Here is a 9,322-nt window from a genome sequence, read left to right on the forward strand (position 1 = left end):
CTGGCTCCCCACCCATCTCTGCCCACTGCCAACATTTATCTATTTGGGGGTCATGATTCTTTTTTTAAAAAATCACTTTCATTTTTATTTATAATCAGAAAACAATTAGAAATTAAAGTGGGAAGGTATCTACAAACAACAAATGCTGGAGAGGGTGTGGAGAAAAGGGAACCCTCCTACACTGTCAGTGGGAATGTAAATTGATACAGCAACTATGGAGAACACTATGGAGGTTCGTTAAAAAACTAAAAATAGAACTACCATACGAATCAGCGATCCCACTCCTGGGTATATATTCCAAGAAAAACATGGTTTGAAAGGATACACGCACCCCAGCGTTCATTGCAGCACTGTTTACAATAGGTAAGGCACGTAAGCAACCTAAACGTCCATCGACAGAGGAATGGATAAAGAAGACGTACATATACACAATGGAATATTACTCAGCCATTAAAAAGAATGAAATAATGCCACTTGCAGCAAGATGGATGGACCTGGAGATGATCATACTGAGTAAAGTAAGTCAGACCAAGACAAATATATGATATTGCTTATATGTGGAATCTTAAAAAAATGATACAGATGAACTTATTTACAAAACAGAAACAGACTTACAGACTTAGAGAATGAACTTATGGTTACTGGGGGTGGGGGGAGGGATAGATTGGGAGTTTGGGACTGACATGTACACACTGCTATATTTAAAATAGATAGCGGTCGGGCCCGGCCTGGCGCTTCACTCGCGCTGCAGACCCTGCCTTGAGTGCGCAGCTCTCCGGCCCGCGTGAACGCTTCCCCCAGACACCACCACCCTTTGGAATGGCCAGCAGGGGACCTGCCTATGGCCTGAGCCGGGAGGTGCAGCAGAAGATTGAGAAACAATACGATGCAGACCTGGAGCAGATCCTGATCCAATGGACCACTGCCCAGTGCCGCAAGGATGTGGGCCGGCCCCAGCCTGGGCGCGAGAACTTCCAGAACTGGCTCAAGGATGGCACGATGCTGTGTGAGCTCATTAATGGGCTGTACCCCGAGGGGCAGGCCCCAGTGAGGAAGATCCAGTCCTCCGCCATGGCCTTCAAGCAGATGGAGCAGATCTCCCAGTTCCTGCAAGCAGCCGAGCGCTACGGCATCAACTCCACTGACATCTTCCAGACTGTGGACCTCTGGGAAGGAAAGAACATGGCCTGTGTGCAGCGGACACTGCTGAACCTGGGTGGGCTGGCGGTAGCCCAGAGCAATGGGCTCTTCTCTGGAGATCCCAACTGGTTTCCCAAGAAATCCAAGGAGAACCCTCGGAACTTCTCAGACGACCAGCTGCAGGAGGGCAAGAATGTGATTGGGTTACAGATGGGGACCAACCGCGGGGCATCTCAGGCAGGCATGACCGGCTACGGGATGCCATGCCAGATCCTCTGATCCCACCCACAGCCCTGCGCCTGCCTGCCATGAATGGTTAATATATATATATATATGTGTGTGTATATATATATATTTTAGCAGTGACATTCCCTGAGAGCCCCTGGAGATCTCACACTCCCTTCTGCCAGAGTTGGGGCCTGGCCTGTCTCCTCTGAGGGTGCCTGACAGTGGCCTCCCCACCGTGCTTACTAATACATTCCCTTCTCCAAATCCACCAAAATTGGACCAACTGGCCTCTTTTCCCCAGGACCAAAATTAGGGGAGCATCACCCCCTCTCCCCACCATACCTCTTCTCTTTCTCTCTGGCCTCTCTTCCCCTGAGCCCTGTGCCCTAATCCATTCCTTGACTGGGAGTCAGGGATGCTGCCTAATGGCCTTCTCCCCACAAGTACGCCTGGCCCACAGCTGTGGCTGCAGGGACTTAATTTATAGAGAGGGGTCTGTGGCGGCTGCTCCCCCAGCCCCAGCTGGACTGCACTCACCAAGCTTCTGAGGCAGCCTGCCCTGGCAGAGGCCTTCAGGCTTCTCATTTTCCATTCCCCTCTCTGTGGCTAAGGGGTGGGGGTGAGGGGACTGGGGAGGGAAGGCTGCCCTCCATGGGCTGGAGCTTGAAGAATCTGAGTTTGCTGATTTAAATAAAGAATCTCTGTCTTTTAAAAAAAAAATTAAATTAAATTAAAAAATAAAATAGATAACCAACAAGGACCTAGTGTAAAATAAATAAATAAATCATAAAAAAGGAAGAAAGTAAAATAAGGTATCATGTTTTACAACAACATTTTAAAATCAAATATGATTAGATGGCAAGATTTATACTCCAAATATTATAATATGACGTTGAGAGAAATTAAGGAAGACTTAAAGGAGATACATGCCATCTCCATGGACTGGAAGACTCAACGTGAAAACCTCTTATTCTCTCCAAAGTGATAGAGACTCACTACCATCCTGGTCAAAATCCCAGCAGGTTTTTATCCCCGCTGTGTGTGTGACTATAACAAGCTGATTCTAAAATTTTTTTTGTTGTGGTAAAATATATATAACAAAATTTACCATTTTAACTGTTTTAAAGTATACAATTCAGTGGCATTAAGTACACTCGCAGTGGTGTTTGGATAGATTCTTGACTGCTCAGGCTAGCCTGACCTCACCATCAGGACCCAAGCACTCCCTTAAAGGAGACTCTGGATTTTAGCAAAGGGGTGCAGTGGGTGTATCTAGAAAGCAACCAGTCTGGGACAAATGTATATATCTAATCTCATCCAGGCTTCTGTCTAGGAATAAACAATGCTCTGCGTCATGGTTAGCTTTAGTTTTTCCCTTTAAGCTGACTGTTGGAAGCACTTCACCACTATGTTATTTTTTTTCTCACTTTTTTATTTGGGAATATTTCAAACACATAGAAGAGTTGACAGTATTGCATAATGAACATCTAGATTCCACCCACCTAGATTTAACAATTTGCAACATTTTGCACAACAATTTTTAACATCAGCTTTCTTTATGCTCTCACCCATCCTCTCATGTGTGATTGTGTTTGTTGACACCCACTTTTTTCCTTCTAGATCATTGGAAAATAAGTTCAGGCATCAAGACGCTTCACCTTAAAATGCTTCAGTATGAATTTCCTAAGAATAAGAACTTTCTCCTACAAAACTTTAATACCCCAGGTGAGAAAAAATATTTTTTATATAGTAGTGTGTATATGTCGATCCCATTCTCCCAATTCTTCACACCCCCCTCTTTCCCCCTTGGTGTCTGTATGTTCGTTCTCTATGTCTGTGTCGCTATTTCTGCTTTGCTAATAGGTTCATCTGTACTATTTTTCTAGATTCCACATATAAGCGTTAATATATGTTATTCGTTTTTCTCTTCCTGACTTACTTCACTCTGTATGACAGTCTCTATGTCCATCCACGTCTCTGCAAATGATGGAGCCTCAGTACAAAGGGGTTTCCCTGGAGACTCCTGACAAGTACCATCAATTCTGTCTAATATGAACGACAATCCTTTCTAGTACCAAACATATTCCTAACAATACAGTATTGACACTGTCTCTACCCAGCACAATGTGTATCATATTGAAAAGTACCCCTCCTGATATTAGAAGTAATAGGCATCCCCTATACCCCAGAGCCTGCTGAAATTATTCACACTTGCAATCCTAAAGGTGTTTAGCCTGCTGACCCTGCCTCGCCCATTCCTCCCCCTGGGAACCACAATAAAAACTCTTGCCCATATTATACCCTTGTTCTCTCTGCCTCCTAGCTAACCCTTCTGCTTCCCATGTGGCCCTGCATGGTGAGGCATGCCCCCTCCTCTGGGAATTGTGAGAAACCGTCTTTTCAATGGCAATTGTTTTCTGATCTGTTGGCCTCACCATACCTGAATAATATTTAAACCTACATTTGAAAACAAGTATGCAGTTTATAGTTAAGGGAAGGTATGGTAACATCTCAAATGAATGTTAAACGTAGAAGTTGCAGATCTGTGTAGGTGAATCAAGGGAGAATTGCAATGGCCTGTCCAGTACTAGATTAAATTAAGTTAAATTCCTCCCAAGACTAAATGGCAAAATGAGATTCAAAGTCAATGACTATAATACATGCTGATTTATCAGGTAAAGAGATCATTTAAAAGAGAAAAAGCAGAACTAATCATTTGATTTCTTTACTTGTAAAAGGGAAATTTAACTACTTCCCCAGCAGTCTTCAGATTTTCCTTCTGTTAAGAGCAGTATAGGGACTTCCCTGGTGGTGCAGTGATTAAGAATCTGCCTGCCAATGCAGGGAACACAGGTTCGAGCCCTGGTCCGGGAAGATCCTACATGCCGCAGGGCAACTAAGCCCATGTGTCACAACTAGTGAGCCTGCGCTCTAGAGCCTATAAGCCACAACTACTGAGCCTGTGTGCCACAACTACTGAAGCCCACGTGCCTAGAGCCCGTGCTCCACTACAAGAGAAGCCACTGCAGTAAGAAGCCCACGCACGGCAAGGAAGAGTAGCCCTGGCTCACCGCAGCTAGAGAAAGACTGCGTGCAGCAGCAAATACCCAGAGCAGCCAAAAATAGTTAATTAAAAAAAAAAAAAAGAGCAGTACAGAGCATGGCATCTATTTCCATCCAGATATGTGTGTCACTTACAGATTCAACATAATCTGTATCAAAATCTCAGCTGCCCCCGCGAAATTGACAAACTAAAATTTATACGGAAATGAAAGGGACTCAGAATAGCCAAAGCTATCTTAAAAAGAAAGAAGTAGGAGGACTTGCACTTCCTGATTTCAAAACTTGCTACAAAGCTACAGTAATCAAATAGTGTGGTACTGGCATAAAAATATACATATTGATCAATGAAAAAGAATTGAGAATCTAAAAATAAACCCTCACATTTATGATCAACTGATTTTCAAAAAGGGTGCCAAGATAATTCAATGGGGGAAAGAATAACCTTTTCAATGAATGGTGCTACAACACTGGATATCCTCATGCTAAAGAATAAAGTTGGACCCTTTGCTTACATCATACACAAAAATTAACTCCAAATGGATTATATACCTAAAAATAGAGCTAAAACTATAAAACTTTTAGAAGAAGGAGTTTAAGAAACATAGGAGTAGGTCTTCATGACATTGCATTAGGCAAAGTCTTCTTAGGTGTCCATCAAAAAAGTGAAAAGACAAATCCACAGAAAGGGAGAAAATATTTTCAAATCATGTAGCTGTTAAGCAACTTATATCCAAAATATACAAAGTATCTTATAACTCAATGACGAAAAGGCAAAGAACAATTTAAAAATAGGCAAAGAACATAGAGAGAAACGAAACTGAGTTATTTGTAGTGAGGTGGATGGACCTAGAGTCTGTCATACAGAGTGAAGTAAGTCAGAAAGAGAAAAACAAATACCATGTGCTAACGCATATATATGGAATCTAGAAAAATGGTACCGATTAACCTAGTGGTGGGGCAGGAATAAAGATGCAGACGTTGAGAAAGGACTTGAGGACACGGGGAGGGGAAAGGGGTGGCTGGGATGCAGTGAGAGAGTGGCATGGACATATATACACTACCAGGTGTAAAATAGATAGCTAGTGGGAAGCAGCCACATAGCACAGGGAGATCAGCTCGGTGCTTTGTGACCACCTAGAGGGGTGGGTTAGGGAGGGTGGGAGGGAGACGCAAGAGGGAGGGGATATGGGGATATATGTATGCGTATAGCTGATTCACTTTGTTGTATAGCAGAAACTAACACAACATTGTAAAGCAATTATACTACAATAAAGATGTATAAAAAATAAAATAAAAATAGGCAAAGGATATGAACAGATATTTCTCTGAAGATATACAAATGACCAATAAGCATTTGAAAAGATGCTCAGTTTCATTTATCATTAGAGAAATACAAATCAAAAGCACAATGAGATACCAATTCACACCCAGTAGGATGGCTATGGTAAAAGGGACAATAACAAATGCTGGTGAGCAGTTAGTGTAATTGGAAACCTCATGCACTGCTGGTGGGAATGTAAAATGGTGCAGTCACTTTGTGAAAAGAAAAGTCTGTCAGTTCCTGAAACAGAGTTATCCTATGGACAGAAATTCCACTCATAGATATACCAAGAGGGATGAACACATATGTCCACACAAAAACTTGTACATGAATGTTCACAGCAGCATTATTCATAGTAGCCAAAAAAATAGCAATAACTTAAATGTCCATCAACTGATAAATGGATACATCAAATGTGGTACAACCATATAATGGAATATTTATTCAGTCATAAAAAGGAAAGAAGTATTGATACATACTACAAATGGATGAACCTTAAAGACATTATTGTAAGTGAAAGAAGCCAGTCACAGAAGGCCACATGTTGTATGATTCCATTCATATGAAATGTCAAAAAGAGGCAAATCCATAGGGACAGAAAGTAGATTAGTGGCAGCTGAGGGATGGTGCGGGGTGGGGGGTTGGTGGGAAATAGGAAGTGACTGCTCACGGGTACAGAGTTGTTTGGGAGATGATGAAAATGTTCAAAAATTGATTGTGGGTGATGGTTGCACAACTCTGCAATGATTCTAAAAAACAATGAATTGTACACTTAGTGAATTGTATGTTATATGAATTGTGTCACAATAAAGCTATTTTAAAAGTGTGTAACTGACTTAACTTAGATGCATGAATGGTGTATTCACAAGGGGCACAATTTCCATTGCATGATGGAAGGAATGTTTCAAATTCAAGGTAGCCTTTAGACTTCCATATTATTTTGCATTATATTTTGTGACATAATAGATTATTACATGTAACATACTGTTTTACTTTACTATCCTGTAGTTGAGAAAATAAAAATTATAGTTGCTTGAAAAAAGTTATTTCCAGTAGCCATTTAGCTTTTTCCAGAGAAATTGAACCTCATAGAGCTTAGAGTCTACCTAGTCCAAATCCATCAGAACGAATCATTAAAACACAGAGGCAACAAAAGCACAGGTACCATCTCCCAAGCCTCAGGCAGGCCTCTTCACTTAGAATATTATGGGTGTTTGCTTCCCCTGTATCATCACTAGCTTGGTGTTTTCCCATTTTTGTCTGTATTAACTGTCTTACTCTATTACAGTCTTCTATGTTAAATTTAAACCATCTTCTGAGAGGTATAGGAGGAGGAAGTTCTGGAGAAGGAAAGTCTAAGACGGGAATATTGGCTATTAGAATGTCCTTGAGGGACTTCGCTGTGGTCCAATGGTTAAGAATCCGCCTTCCAGTGCAGGGGACTTGGGTTCGATCCCTGGTTGGGGAACTAAGATCCCACATGCTGCAGGGCAACTAAGCCCGCGCCACAACTACTGAGCCCGTGAGCTCTAGTACCTTTGCGCCACAACTAGAGAAGCCTGCCTGCCACAACAAAGAGCCTGTGAGCCACAACAAAAGACACTGCATGCTGCAACTAAGACCCGATGCAGCCAAATAAATAAATAAATAAATAAAAATTAAAAAGTAGAATGTCCTTGAATTTCTCTACGTTTGCTGCAGACTTCTTCCAGGGAACTTGATATACCTCTTTAAATTTGTGATCTTGGTTGCCTGCTCTTCTTTATTTATTTTTTTCATTTCTCAGGGTTTGCCTTCAGTGTGTGGTGTTGGTGTTCATTCTTTTTACAAAGCAAATATAGTAGTGAGTCTCAAGTCCCTTTCAAAGAGTCTAAGACTCTTCTGGCAGGTATTTATCTATAAAAAGGCTGTACGGGCTTCCCTGGTGGAGCAGTGGTTGAGAGTCCGCCTGCCGATGCAGGGGACGCGGATTCGTGCCCCGGTCCGGGAAGATCCCACATGCCGCGGAGCGGCTGGGCCCGTGAGCCATGGCCGCTGAGCCTGCGCGTCCGGAGCCTGTGCTCCGCAACGGGAGAGGCCACAACAGTGAGAGGCCCGCGTACGGCAAAAAAAAAAAAAAAAAAAAAAAAGGCACCAACAGCTTTGTCCTTGACCACATTCTTCTGGGCTTTCTTCTGTGGCTCTATGTTGCCCTTTTCCTGTACCTTCCGGGCTCTGAGATTTCATTTCATTCTCTCTCCAAGCTAGTATTTTGGCCTGTTCCTCTTTCATGGGTGCTGGCAGAAGTTACCAGACTCCTGGATCAAATTTCACTGCATGGACTTTATTACCCACAGCACAGGAAGCAGCATCAGCATTACACATGCATGATTCTTTTCTCACCACTGCCTCCACAATCCCACGGTGGTGACGCAACGTGGGCCTGATAGTTTTTGTGCGCACAGTGAGTTTTCATCACAGCTGGGAAACACTGAGCTTGGGGAGCCTCCTATTTTATGGCAAGCAGTATGCAAGCCTGCTCTTTGCTCCAGGAAAAAACATTACCACATCTCTCAAGGCTGCTTGTTGCAAACACAATCCTGAGAAATGGCCAGGGGAAAGGGTGGTCAGGGACTTGCATTCTTGGCATACCCAGCAAGAAATGAGAGACCCATGGAGAACTGTCTCTCCCAACACACCTCTCCTATTTCACGTGTGTTGACCTCCCCAAAGGGCTCCCCTGGGCGATCCACCATCTAAGAGCTTCCTGTATGCTGTGCTAATGACAACCAGCAACAAGCATAAAAGATAAAACTTTATTAATGCTCACACCAGTGGGGACTCTCAAAGTAGATGGGACTTCATCAGCTGGAGGTAGGTGATGATAGGGTAATGGGAGAAGTGACCAGATTACAGAAACAAAAGTATTTATGCGTTAATTAAGGGTGGGTTAAATTTTGTATGAGGTGTTATCTGATTGGTTGGATTTGGATCCAAGGAAGCTTTCACAGATGCTGCCAAAAAGGGAACATGTTAGCTCAATACATGTGAGGTACTGGGGTGTCAATGAAAGAGTGAGGGTGTTGGGGACATGCAGATGGGAGGACATTGGTGGGACATCCCAGGGTTAAGTGGGACTTATACCAAGCTGTTGTCACTCAGAACAAACTGATGGGCCTTCCTCACCACAGCATGGCCAGTGGAAAATGTTACACAGATAATCTAAGATCTCACTCAAGTTATAAATCCTTCTGAACAGTCTGCTTTAGTCTCCTGTCTTTGGAATAATACACATCTGCCTTTATTGACACCTCTGTAAATGACAAGAAATTGACTCTTCCGATTTCCCTGCAGCTCAGAGTTGGTCTGCTCTCGTGCTCTGTTGATAAAGGTGGAGGGATGCGGTGCTTCTGTCATTTTTGGAGATCTTAGGCATCACTCCCTCCCCTCTCCAGAAAGGCATTAAGACATCAGGACATATTCACAGAGTTATGACTGTCTAATTTCTAAGATTTTGCAACACCATTGATTGCCTGACTATGTAGTGCCACATCAGGCACTTGGCTTATATCCTGGTCAATCAGTAATTTC

The 9,322-nt window shown here is 42.9% G+C and overlaps 1 pseudogene across 1 annotated transcript; it reads left to right on the forward strand.

Moving 5' to 3' along the window:
• Positions 1-746: 746 nt before the first annotated feature.
• On the forward strand, positions 747-1,419 carry LOC114897098 (annotated as a pseudogene). The gene has a single exon (XR_003794000.1). The product of XR_003794000.1 is annotated as a transgelin-2 pseudogene (transcript).
• The last annotated feature ends 7,903 nt before the right edge of the window (positions 1,420-9,322 follow it).

The sequence above is a fragment of the Monodon monoceros genome, unplaced genomic scaffold, assembly GCF_005190385.1.
Source record: "Monodon monoceros isolate NGI ecotype Baffin Bay Population unplaced genomic scaffold, NGI_Narwhal_1 Super_Scaffold_16, whole genome shotgun sequence".
In the NCBI taxonomy this organism is placed as follows: Eukaryota; Metazoa; Chordata; class Mammalia; order Artiodactyla; family Monodontidae; genus Monodon; species Monodon monoceros.